This window comes from Bufo bufo, chromosome 5 (assembly GCF_905171765.1).
Source record: "Bufo bufo chromosome 5, aBufBuf1.1, whole genome shotgun sequence".
NCBI lineage: Eukaryota > Metazoa > Chordata > Amphibia > Anura > Bufonidae > Bufo > Bufo bufo.
In genome coordinates, this window is record NC_053393.1 from 49083654 (window position 1) to 49103389 (window position 19736).

The 19736-nt window shown below is 46.2% G+C and overlaps 1 long non-coding RNA gene across 1 annotated transcript; it reads left to right on the forward strand.

Moving 5' to 3' along the window:
- Positions 1-1503: 1503 nt before the first annotated feature.
- LOC121001483 lies at positions 1504-19206 on the forward strand. Its single transcript, XR_005779069.1, has 3 exons — positions 1504-1659; positions 9718-9726; positions 19195-19206. It is a non-coding gene; the product is annotated as an uncharacterized LOC121001483 (long non-coding RNA).
- The last annotated feature ends 530 nt before the right edge of the window (positions 19207-19736 follow it).

Genomic DNA, 19736 nt, shown 5'->3' on the forward strand with positions numbered 1-19736 from the left:
TGTGGTAGAGCTTTCTTCAGCACTGCCGCGGTGGGCGTTTCGTCAGGAGCTTGTTCCTCGTCGCTGCTGGAGCGGTGTTCATCCTCTGATTCCCCGTGAGGGGTAAGCTCCGGCGCCATCTTGGCCTGAGAAGCGGGAGAATGCGTATGTCTTTTGGCAAAGAGTTTTGTAACTGCCGCTTGGTTAATCTTTGTCTTAGCCGGACCTTCACCGTCTCTGGATTGATAACAGCCTATTTTGCCCTGATTTTAGGTGATTTTAGGTGTTTTTCAATGCTCAGTGAGAGTACGTGGCAGGAGAGCTTTTTCTCACGCTGCCATCCAGTCCGCGGTCACGCTCCGCCCCCGATATTGTTGGTTTTTGTCATTAGCTACTCAAAGGATACATTCGTAAAAGAAGCAAGGGGCACCTTCTGGAGAATCCTGGATGGACATGAAAGGTAAGTGATGTGTCTAATTTTTGATAAGTAGTGTGTCTATATGTTGAGAAGATGGCCCGGGGCCTACCCAGGAGAGGAGATCGAGGTGCTGGTAAGCAGCCAGACCTCGATTTCCCGTCCCAGATGGGCCACCGCCCAAGTGGTGACAGCAGGTTAGATTATGAATTTCCACGTTCAATCCGGCTGGCATAAAGGTGTCGAATTCAAAAATATTTTTTGATTCCATTCTGGACATATTGATGATGTGATTGCCACCTCTCCAGTGTCTCCTGATCATCTCTATGGCTGCAAATCTCAGGGTGGAAGGGTCACTGTTATGGTGGTATTTATAATGTTTGGAAACTGAATGTAATTCAAACCCCTTTCTGATGTTCGTTATGTGTTCTGAGACTCTTTTTTTGAGAGTGCGTTTAGTGCGTCCAAGTACTGTTTATTGCATAGGCATTCTAGAACATAAATGACATATGTTGAGTCACAGGTTAGACCATCTTTAATTTGAAATGTATATGAATTGTGTGTGGATGTGATTTCTGTTGTTTTTCTAGGGAAAGAGGTCGTCTTACAATTGTTGCATTTGACGCACCTGTGGAAACCTTTGAATGACAACCAGTAAGAGGTGCTTAATGTGGTTTTGGTCTTGATGGTTGGTGCTACTTTTAGGCCTAGGTTTGCGGCTTTGGTGTATGTGTAGTGTCCCACTACGTAAAGGTGGGCACTACTCAAGGGTCAATTGGGTCATGTTGTTCTCCACCTCCTGTGGAACATGGTCATGGTATTTTGTATTGCATTATAATGTGTATTTTCATGTTATCTCCTGTGTACCAGGCCTGCTAGGGGTCTAGTTTATCCTCCCAAGCTGTAGAGGGAGCTAGGGAACCCCCTAGTATATATAGTTAGGCCCAGACAGGAAAGAGTTAGTTCAGTCTAGTCCAGGAGGCTAAGTAGCTCAGTCTAGCCTGCCTGAAGTCCTGAGTAAGTACAGCTCAGAAGTTAGTCCAGGAGAAGAAGTTCCTCCTGAAGTTATCCTGCATCTTGCAGAGTACAGAGCAGTGCTAACCTTATCCAGCCAAGTAGAAAGCTAAAGGGCAGAAGGTTACTGACAGCAAGTGGATTTATACCATAGGAAGGTTTCCCTACGCAAGGATAAGGCCAGCTATTAGGCATCCGGGCCTTGGAGAAAGTCAGACCGGATTCTTCAGAAAGTACAGCCTGATCTGTGAGTTTTATTCCCTCTGAGTTATCTTGCTAGGATTCTACCTGCCATTTATGTAAAGCCTGCCTGATACCAATATCCTACATATGGAACTGTTCAATCGGTGTGCCACCCTATATCCAGAGAGTGCCCCAGAGGATCTATGTGCCAGCATCTTCATCACTGCTGTACGCCTGCCCAGGGTATACTACAAATTGTGAGTACCAAGAGCAACCCTCAGTCTGTTAACTGACCCCCAGGACCTCACATTCGCTCACCCTGAAGGACTGGCGTACTGCATATGTAATTCGTGGTTTTTCAGTGAGGGTGGGTCCTATGGTCTTATCTTTTAAAAGATGTGACCAGTGTTTATTTATTATTTGTTCCACTTTCTTGTGTTGAGCATGAAAGGGTAGAATAATGCGGAGATTGTCTTCTTGTTTTAGTGTTTTGTCTGTTGGTGGTACAGTTATGTTTGATTCTTCTGAATTGGCTCATGGAAATATTGAGGAGCCATCTGGGGAGGTGGCAACTGGTATATGGGATATAACTGTTTTTCATAACTGGCTTATAGTGTGTTTTACACACTATTTTGTTATTCTCTATATTGATGGATAGGTCTAGGAATTCTACGTGAGTTTTCCGAGTGGTTGTGACAAACCAAAGATTTTTATCGTTTGAGTTTATTTCTCGTGTGAAATTGTTGAGATTGTCCTCTGTGTCTCGCCAAATAAAGACAATGTCCTCAATGTATCTTTTCCATAGCACCAGACTTGTCCCCAGCTTAGGATCAATGACATCGTTCTCCCATTGGGCCATGAAGATATTAGCATAGCTGGGTGCAAATCTGGTGCCCATGGCTGTGCCTTTTTCTTGTAGATAGAACTTTGAGTTGAATGTAAAGTAATTATGAGTTAAGATATATAATACTCCTTCTAATACAAAAACAATTTGGTCATTTTTTTTAAGTGTTGTTTGAAATCAGTTGTTTTTTGAGGGCATCTAGGCCTTGTTGATGTTCTATGATGGTGTACCGTGAATTCACATCCATGGTGCCTATAATCCAATGTTCCTTAATAGTAAGTTGTTTTAATATTACTATGATATCGGTAGTGTCTTTAATGTACGAAGGGGTTTGTGTCACTATAGGCTGTAGAATTCTATCAATGTATTGGGATAAATAAGCAGAAATGGAACCTATGCCGAATACTATAGGCCGTCCAGGGGGATTTTTTTGGTCTTTGTGTATTTTTGGCAGGCAATAGAAGACTCGTAGGTGTTTTTGTGTTTCTACTATGAATTTGCGTTCTCGTTCAAGAAGGATCTCCTTCTCATAGCCTTTATTGGAGAGTTCCACTAGTTGTTTGTGGAATTTTTCTGTCGGATCCTGTTTCAAAGATCTGTATGTTTGGGTGTCCGATAATTGTTTGTTACATTCCTGTTCATACTGATCGGTGTTTAGGATGACAATGGCGCCGCCTTTGTCTGCTGGCCTGATTGTGTTTCTATTCTTGGTTTGTAATTGTTGTATGGCGTCTTTTTATTTCTTGGTAATGTTATTTCTTGTTTTGTAGCATTTTAGTCTCTTGATTTCTGTTTATACATTTTGTCTAAATGTGGCTATCTCTTGGCTGATTTCCTGTCTGGGATATTTTTTAGACTTTATATTCAAGTCAGTGTGTTAATATGTGGTAGACAGTATCCTTTATTCCCTCCCCCCTTTTTTGTATATCAACAAAATTTTCCTTATTTATCTATCAATAAAAATCAATTTTTAGTTATATTGTTGTCATATTTGTATTTATTCTATAACATCAACTATTTATACTAACAACACCCATCCATTCCTAGGTAATGAGTGCCCTCCACTTTCACTAACTTCAAACCTTTTTATAAGCCATTGACTCTGATTCATTAAGACCAGCATCTGCTGCTCCAATCTTGATTGAACCCTTGCTGCCGGAGGAGCCATGTTATTTGTGATGAGGTGTAGGAGAGAATCTTCCTGAAGAAGCTAAACGCAAAACGTGCGTAGAGGACCACGCCAGGCAGCGACAGCTCACTCACACACAGCGAGATATCGGGTAAGAGAGATTTGACCTGCTCGGTACACATATGACTGCACCTTTCTGATGCATACACGTGTATACTTGATGTACTGAGCCTGCTATATTCCATATATATCATCGGTACCCGATAGACTCGCATCGCATATTGAGGTGAATTATTAAGATAGATATGTTCCTTGATGGATATACAGTATGTGATGCTGACTTTTAGTAATCTCGCTGTGAATATCACATGTAATCTCCTCTAGCTGTATTGTTATGGGATCTTTGTGAGCTGCCGATGTGGGCATTTTGTATTGTCTCTAATGTGTATTAGTGTATATGTTTTTATGTCAAATTAAATTTTGATATTTTGGGTATTTTTTGGTACCTGTTCTCTTTGTTGATATATGTTAATAAGTATACCACATAGGTACTTTACTACATGTAATTAAACTGGTATCCTTATGACAGATCCCCTGAAATATAAGATTTTATTCTGAGCATTGAATTTACAAAAGGCACTGTTCTGCCCAGCAGGGTAAGGGAAAATGGTTACAGATCAGGTCTGCCAGAGTTTTGGTATTTCTGCAGTAATTAATGTGGTCATAGCACCATCTAGGGGTGTTAAATTGTATTACACTTTGTTTTTCTTGTTACAAAGACTACTGCATTGTGGGTAGTGCAATGCATTGTGGGTTATTGCAAGGCATCCTGGGAAAGAGAAGTCTCCAGGACACAGTACAGAGCTGTCCTATGCATGTCTCCTTCCCAAACTCCACCATCCTTGTAAAAGCATATCTGGTGAGAGATCCACCTTTGTTTCAGGGACCTTATGTTATGCAGAGCTGTTTAGTTAGTTGTAATTGTTACTCAGGGAGTTACTTCTGTTAGCTAGACGTGCAGTCTTATGTACAGGCAGCCATTTTACCATGTGCTTCAGTGTTAATGTAATGTTACAGTACATTCAATTCTATCCTTAATACTTATACATGGTATTTGTATTCTTATAGTTTTACCAATCAAATACTCCTGTTTTACCAATAAACAAGTTAGACTACAAAGAACAGTCCTCTTATTTTAAAGACAAGAATGGTTTATGCTGAATGTCAGACTGCACACTGTGTGAACGTGTAGAAGGACAGAACAGGCACAATTTCCACATCTAAGGGTACTTTCACACTAGCGGCAGGACAGATCCGACAGGCTGTTCACCCTGTCGGATCCGTTCTGCCGCTATTTCGCCATGCCGCCGGACTGCTGTTCCGTCCCCATTGACTATAATGGGGACGGGGGCTGAGCAGTACTTTTAGTCCGGCGGCCTCTCGCCGTGCACTGACGCCGGAGCTCCGCCCCCCGTCCCCATTATAGTCAATGGGGATGGAGCGGCAGTCCGGCGGCATGGCGAAATAGCGGCAGGACGGATCTGACAGGGTGAACAGCCTGTCGGATCCGTCCTGCCGCTAGTGTGAAAGTAGCCTTAAATTGCCTTTTGTTCTCCTATCCTGTAGCCAATTGCTACTTTTTTTTCTATATAACGACTTCTCACCAACCTATCCTTTATGGTATGGCTCCTTCTAAACGCCACCAGTGGTTTGTTTTTCATATATTCCACCAGGCTGCTATAATTTCTCAGGATATCCCAATTGTTATAAATTGCCCTCCGTATGTTCTCCGCCATTGGGCTGTATTTAAAAGAGATTATAAACCTCTTTTAGCTATCCCTCCTAGTTTTTCTTCTTTTATTACCCTCCAATAAATCCCATTGGGAGAACTCCCCTGCTTCTCTCATAGCTATGTCTAGGGCTTCTTTTGGGTATCCTCTAATCAAAAGGTGTTCTTTTAATTCCAGGGCTTGTATCCTATATCCTTTCCCAGTGCTAGTTATCGTTTTGAGTCTGACAAATTGTCCATAAGGGACTGATCATTTACACTGTATGGGTGAAAACTGTTGTGGTGCAGCAAGGAGTTTGTTGCTCTGAGCTTACGATAGTCCTCCGTGACCAACTCATTGTCTTTCACCAAAACAGCCACATCCAAAAACTCTAGAGTCTGACCTTTATAATTACAAGTGAATTTCATGTTCATTTAACTTATCTCATTCAAATATGTCACAAATTCTGAGAATTGGGACACGGTACTTGACCAAATTATGAAAATGTCATCCACATATCGCAGAAATAGTTTGATATAACATAAATACAGATTATTGACAGAAAACACAAATCTGTCCTCAAACCTAGCAAAATAAATATTTGCAAATGTACAGGACACTAGTGTCCCCATGGCAGTACTATGTTTCTGCCTATACCATTGATCCCCAAACCTAAACTGCTGGTGAGGTTTAGAAGGAGCCATACCATAAAGGATAGGTTTGTGAGAAGTCGTTATATAGAAAAAAGACGTAGCAATTGGCTACAGGATAGGAGAACAAAAGGTAATTTTAGATGTGGAAATTGTGCCTTTTGTAAATACAATGCTCAAAATAAGATCTGGAATTTCGGGGGGATCTGTCATAAGGTTACCAGTTTAATTACATGTAGTAATTAAGTACCTATGTGGTATACTTATTAACATGCCAATGTTTTTATATAGGTAAAACAATCAGATGCATGTATGAGAGATTCAGGGAACATGTGAATTCGATTAGATAAGGAAAAGGATGCCCCAGGTTGATAGACCATATGAGGGAAGCACATGGAGGAAATCCAAACTTTTTACGTTTCTCAGGGATCGAGCATGTCCCGAACCCCCCACAAGGGGGAGATAGACATCGCCTACTGCTACAAAAGGAAGCAAGGTGGATTTTTCACTCCAGAGCAAAAGGGCCCGTTAGGCCTTAATGATAAGAATGATCTTAGTGTTTTTTATGAATAAGATGATCTGTCTATATATTGTGTTTTTTTGTTTTTAATTTGTTTGCTTTGATGAGCTTTTACAAAATATGTTGGAACGGGGTAGCATCATTTGTCACTATGACAACCCTGTTGAGCAACATTTAAATGGAGCGCGCAAATAGCGTGATGATGTCAGTGGCCTGAGGAAGCGCGAGTGTGCAAAACGGCCGTCGCTGCTTTGTTTGACTGCATGGAAGTTGTTCCGCCCCTGCCTCATGTATATGGTGTTGTTGGAGACAATAAAAGAGTACATTTTCTACATTGGTGAGTGCCGCCTGTTTTTATATACTACCTCTGAGAATCTTTATCCCTTCTGCTCGGACCCGCTTCCTGCTCTCCTGTTCTCGGCGGACCTGGCAGCTGAGGCTGCATTGTCCCTTATTCTTCTCCAGGCTATACCTTGGGCACCTTCTCTTGTGGAAGATGCTTGAGCATTAGGATGTCAACCTTGCTAGTTCCCTTAAAAGGTGTGCTGTATTCTTTTGTCTGCCCATGTACCGACTTCTGCCCATTTCCTGGATATTGACCCTCCACTGCTTAACATGACCTCTGCTTGATCTCGGACTGTTTCTCAGATTGATTGTACTCTACCTGTCTCTGACTACAGTTTTGCTTGACTATTCAGCACCAGTGTGTCTTGACCCCCAGGGGCCAGCAGTCCATAATACAAGACTACTCTAGGAAGTAGTGGCCTAGTGGTTCCTCTACAATGAAGTCCAGATCCCTGTAGACAAGTTGAGCGGTGAAAACCAGGGGACTGCCAGATAACGGAGTAACCCAAAGTCATATCTGTTGGTTGAAACAGTGGATCCACACCCACGGCCATAACATAGAGATGACATTCTCAGTGTTTACTTATATAAGGAACATAGGACAACAAAAAGGTTCTAATGGCTCAATAAAACAGTGCTGTAGGCTTCCACCATTCTGATCCTGTGCCTATGACTGTAAGCCTAAATGTGGTCAAACTGCATAGTCGTACCATGGTAAGATGTGTGGAGCCATGATTTCTTGTCCGCTATAAAGAACCAAGCAAACAAATAAGAACAAGCTATCACATTGTGTAAACATTTCTTCTGTCACTTTTTCTAGAAAACGATGTAGTCGCATAATTATATTTTATGTCCTGGTGGCATTTTAAATGGATCCCTCCACTTGTCACAGACTCACACAATGTTTAATAGCAGAGGGAACAGGATAATTACTTACTTTCACGAGACGCACATATGAATATCATTCATTACTTGGACGCGGGTGGCACTAAATGGTCTGAAGAGGTTTAAATTAAACTTTCACGATGATTCACTAGACTCAGTGAATCATACCTCAAGAGATGAGCGCATTGCAGTTAATGCGGTTAATTTAACATATTAGTGTACAATGTATGATATGGAAGAATCCTAAAATCCCTCAGATTATTTGCAAGGAGATGATGAATGTAAGTAGTAGTTGACGACATCATGCTTACATTTTGTCCCTTGAAGCAGTAGTGTACATGGAAGATGGTTATAACAAAGATAAATATTAGGCCCTTAGCACACTCCTAACCAGTCATGAAGGGAGGTCCTGGTGCCCCCATCCCATTTTTGACTCACTTTTAATATTAACCATGCAAAATTCTCATTTTGATGTCCTGTCCCATTTTAAAGTCCCAAACAATAGAGTAGTCTCCCATCCCCTTCTTGATTGACATGGCAAGTTTCCTGCATAGTCATCTTGCCTGGCCCTGTCCATCAAAACAAGGGATAGGCTGGTAGAGGAAGCAGGAAGAGAAAGGTTGCACAGTGTGGCTTGGGCCCATCCTCATTGCACTTAAAGGGGTTGTGCCACTCATATAAATGTATCCTGCCCGACAGGTATCGCTGTTATATCACTTTTCCCGAATACCACCATTTATTAAAACTGCCTTATTCTAAAGTTATTGCCCTGCCATTGCACCCTGTGGCAAATCAGTTTTGATATTCAGTTTCTGTAGTTTGGAGCTTTGTAATCTAGGATGTAGGAAGCGTTATTAGTATGAACAAAGGGTGTGGTTAGTGTCACATGATCTGATGATGTCAGGACTAGTGTTTATTGAGCACCAAAGTGCTTGGGTGCTCTGGCCGAACACATCGGGATGCTCGGGTGCTCTACCGAGCACTCGAGAAAAATAGAAGTCAATGGGAGAACCCGAGCATTAAACCAGGCACCCCCTGCTCTGAAGAGGGGAGGGTGCCTAGTTCATAGGAAAAGGTGAGAAATTGATGGAAACACCACTGAAATGATTTGGGAACAGCATGGGGAGGATGTCTAGATGCATCTTGGACTTCCAGGTGGCTGCTGGGAATGATTTACGGACTTTTACGGACTAACAATAATACGCACCAAACCGAAGATAAAATCTATTTTAGAGGAAAAATTGTTAGGAAACATTCTTTCCTGTACATTTACTTGTATATAAAGTGCAACTGCTGCCAAAAATTACAAGGAAGAGGCACTCCGATACAACCTGTATATCACATAAAGGAGGGCCTCATTCACATTGTGGTACAATTGTTCAGGTAGTGGGACTCCTACACTCATAAATAGGGATGAGCGAACCCGAACTGTATAGTTCGGGTTCGTACCGAATTTTGGGGTGTCCGTGACACGGACCCGAACCCGAACATTTTCGTAAAAGTCCGGGTTCGGGTTCGAGTTCGGCGCTTTCTTGGCGCTTTTTGAAAGGCTGCAAAGCAGCCAATCAACAAGCGTCATACTACTTGGCCCAAGAGGCCATCACAGCCTTGCCTACTATTGGCATGGCTGTGATTGGCCAGTGCAGCATGTGACCCAGCCTCTATATAAGCTTGGGTCACGTAGCGCTGCACGTCACTCTGCTGATTCAAGCATAGGGAGAGGTTGCTGCTGCGACGTTAGGGCGAGATTAGGCAGATTAACTCCTCCAAAAGACTTCATTCTGTGATCGATCTCCAGCTGTGGATCATTGAAGTGCTGATATTGAATTGCTCACTTTTTTTAGGCTGCCCAGAGCGTTTTTCAGTCACTTTTTTCTGGGGTGATCGGCGACCATTTTGTGGCTTGTGGTGCGCCAGCACAAGCTACCACCAAGTACATTTAACCATCAATAGTGTGGTTATTTTTTGCTATATCCTACATCAGGGTCAAGCTGTCATCAAGTGCATTTAACCTTTTTGAATCCAGAGGGAAACAAACCAGGCTGGTGCAGTGAGCTGCATTTATATTAATATAAGCAGATATATAACGCGAGTTTGACCGCGACGCGTGGTTGATTAAGTGTGGCTGCGTAAGTGTGTGACTTAAGATTAAGTGAGGGAGTATCTGAGAGCTAAATTATTTGTGGACATTGATGAGTGGCTGTGTCTGTCCATATTGTGTGCTGTGATAACACTTTTTTTTTTCCTTCTCCAGGGGTTGCACAGGTGAGCAATTAGGGTGTGGCTGTTTAATTAGGAGGCTATAAAATCTCAGCAGTAAGAGCAGCACAGCCTTTTTGAATCCAGAGGGAAACAAACCAGGCTGGTGTAGTGAGCTGCATTTATATTTATATAAGGAGATATATAACGCGAGTTTGACCGTGACGCGTGGTTGCGTAAGTGTGTGACTTAAGATTAAAGGGGTTATCCGACTTAAATAAATCTATTCTAATTGCATTTATTGTAGACCAGTGAAAGATTCTTAAAATCACTTTCATCACCTATCTATCATTGTTTGGCCAGTTCAGTTCAGGGTCATGTTACACCTGACGTCAGTAGCACTGACGTCCCGTTTACAAGCTTCTCTCTGCTTGAGGGAGTGTCCAGGCTGTGTAAACGAGACGTCAGAGCCTCTGGTGCCCTCCCCCCTCCAGCTCTTGTCACTGCCTCAGCTCTGCTATGTGATCTCTTCTCCAGCAGCACAGGGTATGTTTGTCCCTCCTGCATTCACTGGGGCTAGAGGTGGCAGTTTGTAAACGTTCCCCTCTGCATCTGGGGATCGTTATTACAGCCCTGCCCCCCCCCCCCCCCCACACACACACTAGTACACATTCAACACCCCCTGGGTAATATAAATAAATAATTGGCCATCATTATTATCATCATCAGTGGCGTAGGGATCGCCATAGCAACCATAGCAGTGGCTATGGGGCCCTACGCCACTGGGGGCCCGCCCGGGCCTGTTGATTTTTTATTTATTTTTTTACATACACTTGCCGGCCCGTCCGTGGGCAGTCCGCGGCCCGGGCCTGGCTGGGGAGAAGGAGTTAGGAGAGAGCAGGGCAGTAAGGGCACGACGGGGCCGGGCAGCAGATGAGATAGGCTGCGGTGGAGGGGGTCGGGCCGGGGTCACGGGGTGTGTACTACCTGGTCCTGGAGTCTAGGAGGGAGTGGTCTCAACTCCCGCCGCGGCGCCAGTCAGATTCCCGCCGCAGCAGTATCTGAGTATGACTGAGAGTGTCAGTCTCACTGCTGCCAGCCTGTGCCTCAGCTCAGCCTGCCTGCGATGTGGGACCGGTGACCGGTCCGACCCTTCTCCAGTCTGCTCCCGGCCGGTGCTCCTGCCTCCTCCTCAACTGGTCAGTGGTCTCCACTCCGGCGTCCACTCCACTGTGAGCTGCCTCTGTGACTGTGCCTGCGGCTGCCCAGTGCCTGCTGTAACAGCTGTTGCTGTTCTGACTGTGCCAGTGTGCCTCTAAAAGTAAGTGATTAAGTGAAAAAGAATTGTGAGAACTTAGTACTAAGAAGATTATGATGATCAGTATCGTGATGATGTTGATAATGATGATCTGAATTCTGAAGTTAAAAAGAGCTGCCTGCAGACCTGAAGTGAAGGAGGGCGTGGGTGCCCCTGCCCCCTTCCCTCTCTTGGGGCCCCCCGCGCCCTCCTTATCATTGCAGGTCTGCAGGCAGCTCTTTTTAACTTCAGAATTCAGATCATCAGACTCTCACTAATTACAAATTTACAGCACACACACCCCTGTAGTGTCCACCATCAGACAGGGGAGGGAAGAAACCCCAGAACTAGAGTGTGCCCCCCAAAAGAAGGAAGGGGCACCCTCCTTATCACTGCTGGCATCTCTTTTTAACTTCAGATCATCAGACTCTCACTTACTAATTACAGCACACACACCTCTGTAGTGTCCACCATCAGACGGGAGGGAAGAAACCCCAGAACTAGAGTGTGCCCCCCAACTGGGGTTTCTTCCCTCCCCTGTCTGATGGTGGACACTACAGGGGTGTGTGCTGTAATTAGTGAGTGAGAGTCTGATGATCTGAAGTTAAAAAGAGATGCCAGCAGTGATAAGGAGGGCGCCCCTTCCTTCTTTTGGGGGGCACACTCTAGTTCTGGGGTTTCTTCCCCCCCCCTCCTTATATGACAGACTAAGGGTACTTTTACACTTGCGGCAGGACGGATCCGGCAGGCTGTTCAGCCTGTCGGATCCGTCCTGCCGCTATTTCGCTGGACCGCTGCTCCGTCCCCATTGACTATAATGGGGATGGGGGCGGAGCTCCGGCCCAGCACGGCACTGCGCAGTGAGAGGCCACCGGATGAAAAAGTCGGACTTGCAGTACTTTTTCGTCCGCCAGCCTTTCACCGCACACTGCCGTGCTGCACCGAAGCTCCATCCCCGTCCCCATTATAGTCAATGGGGATGGAGCAGCGGCTTATTTGTTTTTTCCTCTGACTTTTCTATGCTCATGGCGGTGGGAGATCTAGGATGGGTGTTTGTGTGGGAGCTCTGGAAGGGGTGGTGGGAGGCCCCATAGATATGTGGCGGTGGGAGATTGGGGGAGGGGGCCCATGAAATTTTTTTGCTATGGGGCCCATGCATTTCTAGCTACGCCCCTGATCATCATCATCATTATTCAGCTATATAAAATCCTTATCTGCCACCAATATATGGATTTATCTAAGCAATATCCATATTGAATATATATTTGAATAATATAGATATTGCTTAGATACAGATAATGCTAATGATATTTTCACACTAGCGGCAGGACGTATCCGACAGGCTGTTCACCCTGTCGGATCCGCCCTGCCGCTATTTGACGGTGCCGCTGGACGGATCCGTTATTGCAATGCATTTCTAGACGGATCCGCACCTGGATCCGTCTACAAATGCTGTCAGTTGTCACACTGATCGGCGGATCCAGCAGGCACGCAGCTCTGACGACGGAGCTGCCGTGCGGATCCGGCGTTGCAAAACAACTGAAGGACGGATCCGCCCTTCCGGTCTGGGCATGCGCAGAACATGAAAACTGTGAAAAAGACTGCAAGAGGGATCCGTCCATCGACATGGCAAGCGGATAGACGGATCCGTTATTGCAATGCATTTCTAGACGGATCCGCACCTGGATCCATCTACAAATGCTGTCAGTTGTCACACTGATTGGCGGATCCGGCGGGCAGCTCCGACGATGGAACTGCCTGCCGGATCACACTAATAACGCTAGTGTGAAAATACCATAAAAAGTCGAAAATCCAGGACTTTTAGTCAAGTGGCCGCTCGCTGTGCACTGCCGTGCTGCGCCATAGCTCCACCACCGTCCCCTTTATAGTCAATGGGGACAGAGCGGCAGTCCAGCGGCACGGCCAAATAGCGGCAGGGCGGATCCGACAGGGTGAACAGCCTGTTGGATCGATCCTGCCTCTAGTGTGAAAGTAGCCTTAGGCTCCATTCACACATCCGCAAATGGGTCTGCATTTGTTCTGCAATTTTGCGGAACGGGTGCGGACCCATTCATTTTCTATGGTGACGGAATTTGGAATTAGTGCAAATACATCCTCCTTGATATACTGTAATAACAGAAAGAAAATTTTTAGACTAGAAACAAAACCAAACATGAAAGAAATGTATGAAAAATAACATAACTTTTACAGCTGCAATGTGACAGGGAGATCTTCTGCCCTGTGTGTGTATTTATTTTTATTTTTTGCAAAGTGCAGAGCAGGGGGCGGGGAAGGTCAGGTTGTTCACGCCCAGAAATATTCATGAGGCAGAGCTCAGGCTTTGTTGTTACACGCCCCCTCACCTTGTACTGCAGCATGTAAACAAAGCAATGACAGGACCATGAAAAGGTGCAAATATGGGTTTTAACTTGATGAAATCAAGCTTAACCAAATTATATGTATATCCTGATGGATTTTAAGTGTTTTTTTTATTTTTTTTATTAACTCGGATAACCCCTTTAAGTGACTTTAGATTAAGGGGCTTCAGTGGGGGACTGCAATTAGCCTGTTTCTTATTACTACATTGTATTGTATTTTTTGCTTTTGTGGTGTAATCCCCATTTAGTATGTGTTGCACAATTGACAACGCAGTCCAGTGCACATCTTGCATGATGTATGCAGTCCTGGAACGGCCGTTCTAGGGTGTATTTCTTTGTTCAAGATGTGAGCAAATTACCGGTTTGGAATCGCTAATCGAGTCTCTAAACGGGCAAGTTGCAATGTAGTGTCCCACTAGGTTAAGGTGGGCACTGCACAAAAGGGGTTAATGTGTCTTTATTACATTTAATGTTATGTGTATGCATTTCCCTGTGTTTAACTGGTGTCAGGCCTAGTTAGGGTGCAGTTTAGCCTCCCAGACATTAGAGGGAGCCAGAGAGCCCTAGATATATATATAGGAAGGCCCAGACAGGGGAGGGTTAGTTCATTCCAGGGGACTAGAGGAGTTACTTCGTCCACCTGAAGCTCCTGAGGCTAGGATTAGCTCAGTAGAGACACCCCAGTTGCAGGACAGCACCTCCTGGGAGAAACCTGCAGCTTCCCAACCAAGCAAGGATAATACAAGTCAGATAAGTACCCTGATGGGCAGAGGTTCTATAAAGTACAGCAAGCGCCAATACTGGAGAGAGGATTTATAAAGCCAGCATTTAGGCATCCGGGCCTTGGGATTCAGCCAGCTAGAATAGCTGAAGGGAATAGAGCAGCATTGCACTGCAAAGCATTAACTGTTGCACCCTCCAAGTATCTTGCATGATTAATTCCTGCCACTATTTAAAGTCTACCTGCTTGTGAAGTATTGTTCAAGGGACTGCATTATCATCACAATCACCTGTAACTGTATGTACAAAGTTGGACTGTGTTCACCAAGTAAAGCAACGTTTGGTTTATCCACTGCGTACTCAGTTATTCCTCCTACAAATCGGTGGGCCACCGTTACAGGCACTGGCGTCACGAATCCAACAGGGACCTTGCCCCAGGCACTAAAAATACCTGTAACATCCAGGGCACCTCATCCACCATCAGGCCTGGTCCCTATATACAGAGTGTGCCCCAGAGGAACTGTGTCTACCTCTCCTTCACTGCCGCATGCCTGCCCAGGGTTCTCCAATACAGTGAGCAACCCTCGATTGCCCATAACCGTGACCTCACATCGCAATACCCTGCAGGTCTGGCGTGCTGCATAAATTGGCGTCACGAACAGGATTTACGGAACATTCCTGCGCCATTGCGGATACAAAACTGTGTGCTAAAGACTGCCTTAAAGTGACCAAGCCCTATTGTTTTATTCAAAATTGCTGGGCCAAAGAACTGTCATAATTAGCGGTGTGAAGATAGTGTTTTCTGGACTGTTTGCTGCTTGTTTAAGCCACCGCTTGCTGTCAGTGAATAGACAGCCATTTTGCCACTTAAACCTGAGGTGGATTACAAGTGCGCCCGGTGAACTGTTTGGCGCGAAAAGAACCAGGCGGAGTCATCACCCAGCCGGCGAGGAGAAAAGGGTGCCGCCTACCTGAGTCCCGGAGCTACGAGAGGCCGCGCCCACCTGCTGACGCTGTACGCAGGACGTCCGACGCCCGTAGCCGCGCATCTCGCGAGACTTGGAGCGAGCACCACCGGAGTGAGTACCAACTTAAAACTGTTGCCGGCTCTGCTATTTACCTTACCGGAACGTTCCCGACCCCTGCCAGGGCACTGGAGGGAGCCCCGTTAGCGACAAAAGACTTTTCTGTGGAAAAAAAAAAAAAAGTTATTATCATTGCTGCTCCGGTCCGCTCTGCTACATTTAAAGGGCCATACCCACCTAGCAACGCCATGTCCACACCTGAGGAAATCGGACAGGTGGCCCCAGTCGTGCCTTCTGGAGTATCCCCAGCCGACCCTAGGGCCCCTGCCGCCGCGGCACCGCCAAGCATGATGCCGCTAACTATGCCGTACTATTTTGGGGCCCCCTGGTTCCCACGTTATTCAGGGGAAGCCCATAAGTTAAAGGACTTTAGGGAGTAGATACTGGCCTTGTTCCGGCTTTACCCCATAACTGCCGAACAGCAAATGGAGATCCTCCTAGCTCAGTTGGAAGGGGCCGCCCGCAGGGAAGTCATGTCGTGGCCCCGCTCTGAGAAAAGTAGCCTGGAACAGATCTTTGATCGCTTGGGCACCACGTTTGAGGCCAGAACGGTGTCAGAAGTTAAAATGCGTTTCTTCAGCAGAAAGCAGCAGCCTGGAGAGTCGCTCCGCGATTTTGCCCTGTCCTTACAAGAGACACTGAGAGCGGTAGTCCAAGTGGATCCTAAAGAAGCTGAGGACCAGGACCGGACTCTCAGAGAGCAATTCATTGCGGGCGTAAGTAATGAGCATTTAAAGGGCCAGCTACGCATGTTGTCAGCTCAACACCCCCACTGTGCATTTCTGGACTTTAAAGAATTGGCCATCAGTATATTAGGCCAGAACCCTGCTCCAGGGCCGGCAGCCTCCTATGAACCCCAGGCTTGCCAACCAAAGACTGTTAATGTGGGACCTGCAGGAGTCAGTCAGGCGACCCAAGCTCCAGTTACAGACGTAGTGGCAGCCCTCATGGAGCAAGTGAACCATCTTACTCTAAGTCTAGAGAAGGTGTGCAAAAAGATAGAGGAATGGGAGAGACCATTATTACTAGAAGATGAAAGTCCTCTTCCTCCAAGGCTCCCACCTGCATATGGAGACGTATATCCAAAAGAGCCTGATGGGCGACCAAGGTACCGGCCCAGAAGCAAAAAACAGCCTGTCTGTCACCACTGCAAGAAATATGGACATACTGAATCAATGTGCTGGCAGTTAAACGGGCAACCCCTGAGGCAGAGGACCGCCCCTCGGGAGGTAGAACAGTAGGTCCAAAGGATCCAAGCTGGATGCCTAAGTATGTAGGATCCCGTCCAAAAATTAATATATGCATCAACGGAGTACCCTTTGAAGCCCTCTTGGATACTGGGTCACAGGTCACCACCATTCAACGGCCTGCCTTTGACAAGTTCTAGGATCCAAGTCTTCTCACCCAGCCACCAGAGTCCTGGCTAGATATCATCGCCAGCAACGGTAAGCCAGTGGAAGTGCATGGGTATTGGGAACCTACCCTTCAAGTGGGAGAAGCCACCCTGCCACAGCAAGGCGTGATTGTGGTACAAGCAGGAGATAAAGGAGGACACCCTGTGATCTTAGGGACTAACGTTCTGAAAAATTGTTACTCTGAAGTGCTTGACGCCTTAAATCAAACTATATCTTCAGCCTCACCTGCTTCCAGAAGAGTTATCCAAAAGACTATTAGTGTGCTGAGTGCTCAACAAAAGTTTGCCAACAAGAAAGGAGAAATTTGCACTGTCCGGATCCGGGATAACCGACCGGTAATTCTGCCTCCAAACTCCCAGATCATCCTGTGGTGCCGTGCAGTGTTAGGGATCCAGGGCCAGGACTATCAAGCCCTAGTGGAACCTATTTCCTTTGAAAATCATCCCTTCGTACGGACAGCCAAGAGCATGGTGACTGTGTCTCAAGGTAAAGTGCCTGTCCGCTTAATTAACTTTGGTGATCATCCCATTACTCTCCTTAAACACTGCCCAGTTGCTCAGCTTTTTCAAGTGTCTTTCCAGGATGTGATCCGTCTGCCTGCCACGGAGGCGTTCCAGACCACACAGAGCAGCAGCACCCCTACGACATCCTGGTGGGAAGAACTACATATGGGGAACGAATCCACCCCAAAAGAGCAAATAGAGGGAGTCCTGAAGCTGGTGAAGGAGCACCACCAGGCTTTCAGCAAGCATTCCACGGACTATGGAGAGGTCAGTGTAATCAAACACACCATACCCACCGGCTCTCATCCTCCTATTAAGGAGAGGCACAGACCCATACCACCTACTACCTATCAGTCTGTGAAAGAGATGATAAAAGAGATGAAAGACTCTAATATAATCCGGGACAGCCATAGTCCCTGGGCTGCGCCCCTAGTTCTTGCCCGAAAAAAAGATGGCGGCATAAGGTTCTGCGTGGATTACAGAAAAATTAATCAAATCACCCACAAAGATGCATATCCATTGCCACGCATTGAAGAGTCCTTGACTGCTCTGGGGTCATCAGCCTATTTCTCTACCTTGGACTTAACCAGTGGGTACTGGCAAGTACCCATGGCCCCAGAAGATCGAGAAAAGACTGCTTTCACTACACCTATGGGCCTGTTTGAATTCAATTATATGCCGTTTGGACTGTGTAACGCTCCAGGAACGTTCCAGAGGCTGATGGAACGTTGTTTAGGCCATAGGAATTTTGAGACTGTACTCTTGTATCTGGATGACGTCATTGTATACTCCAAAACGTATGAGGACCATCTAAAGCACCTGGGTGAGGTGTTTCAAGTTCTTGCTAAATATGGCCTCAAGATCAAGCCATCCAAGTGCCACCTGCTGAAACCAGCGGTCAAATACCTTGGGCACGTTGTCAGTGCCGACGGAATACAGCCTGATCCTGATAAACTTGCTGCTGTCCGCAACTGGCCTACTCCAACGACCGTGAAAGAGGTGAGAAGCTTTCTCAGTTTTGCAGGGTACTACAGGCGTTTCATCCCGCACTTCGCACAAATTGCGGATCCCATCCAGGAACTGTTGAGGGGGCATCCAAAAAAGAGCCCGAAAACCCCTATTCCTGTTGAATGGAACCAAGAACGAGAAATTGCCTTTCAAATCCTAAAGAAGAAGTTGACTGAACCCCCTGTTCTGGGTTACCCAGATTATCAGAAGCCGTTCCTCCTCTACACGGATGCCAGTAAAAGAGGCCTGGGGGCCGTGTTGGCTCAAGTGCAAGACAACAAAGAAAGGGTAATTGCCTACGCCAGCAGATCCCTGAAGGGGGCCGAAAAGAATGATCAGAATTACAGTTCTTTCAAGCTGGAGTTTCTTGCCTTAGTGTGGGCTGTGACTGAAAAGTTCAAAGACTATCTCGCTGCCACACCGTTTGTTGCCTTCACGGACAATAATCCCCTGGCGCATCTGAACACGGCCAAGTTAGGGGCACTGGAGCAAAGATGGGCCTCCCGCCTTGCCAACTATGACTTTACTGTGAAGTACCGGGCAGGCCGCTCCAATGATAATGCTGATGCCCTGTCGCGGCTTCCCACTACAGAGGCCCCAGATGATCTAAAAGATGCCTGGGAAGAAGTGGAGATGCCTGCGTTCTACAATAAATTCGCCCAGCAGGATAATATCCGTACTGAAAATCTCCCTGCTGCTGATCCTCCCTCATCAGATGATCCTGAGTCTAGAGGCGATCAAGAAAGATGGATTAAGCTCCAGTCCGAAAGTAGAGTCCTCGGTGAACTGCTCGACTTCCTTACCAGTGGGAAAATCCCTGAGAGAATCCGCAGGAAGAGTGCAGACCCAGAACTAGTAAGACTGTGGAGACATCGCCACCAACTATTCCTTCAAAGAGTCCTGTGATAGTGTCTACCAGATTCTCCTGCCACGTCGGGATGCCAGCCTGGTACTGGACATGTACCACAACCAGTCCGGACACTTCGGGGTGCAAAAGACTGAGGCCACTATACGGAGGAGATTCTATTGGATTGGGATGAGAGAAGATATCGAGAAATGGTGCCGAGAATGCACTGCCTGTGCTGTGGGGCGGACGGAACGCCATGACCAGAGGGCGCCTCTCCATCCTATTGTAAGTACAGCTCCTCTAGAATTGGTCGCGATTGATCATGTGAAGTTTGAGCCGAGTCGCTCTGGATATACATATGCCATGACTATAATTGACCACTTCACCAAGTTTGTCGTAGCAGTGCCTGTGAAAGACCTGACAGCCAAGACTACAGCGGAGGCGTTCTGGAAACATTTCCTTCTGCCCTACGGCTGTCCGGAAAGGATCCTCACCGATCAAGGGTCTGCGTTTGAGTCACAGCTGTTCCATGAGATGTGCCTGCTGCACAA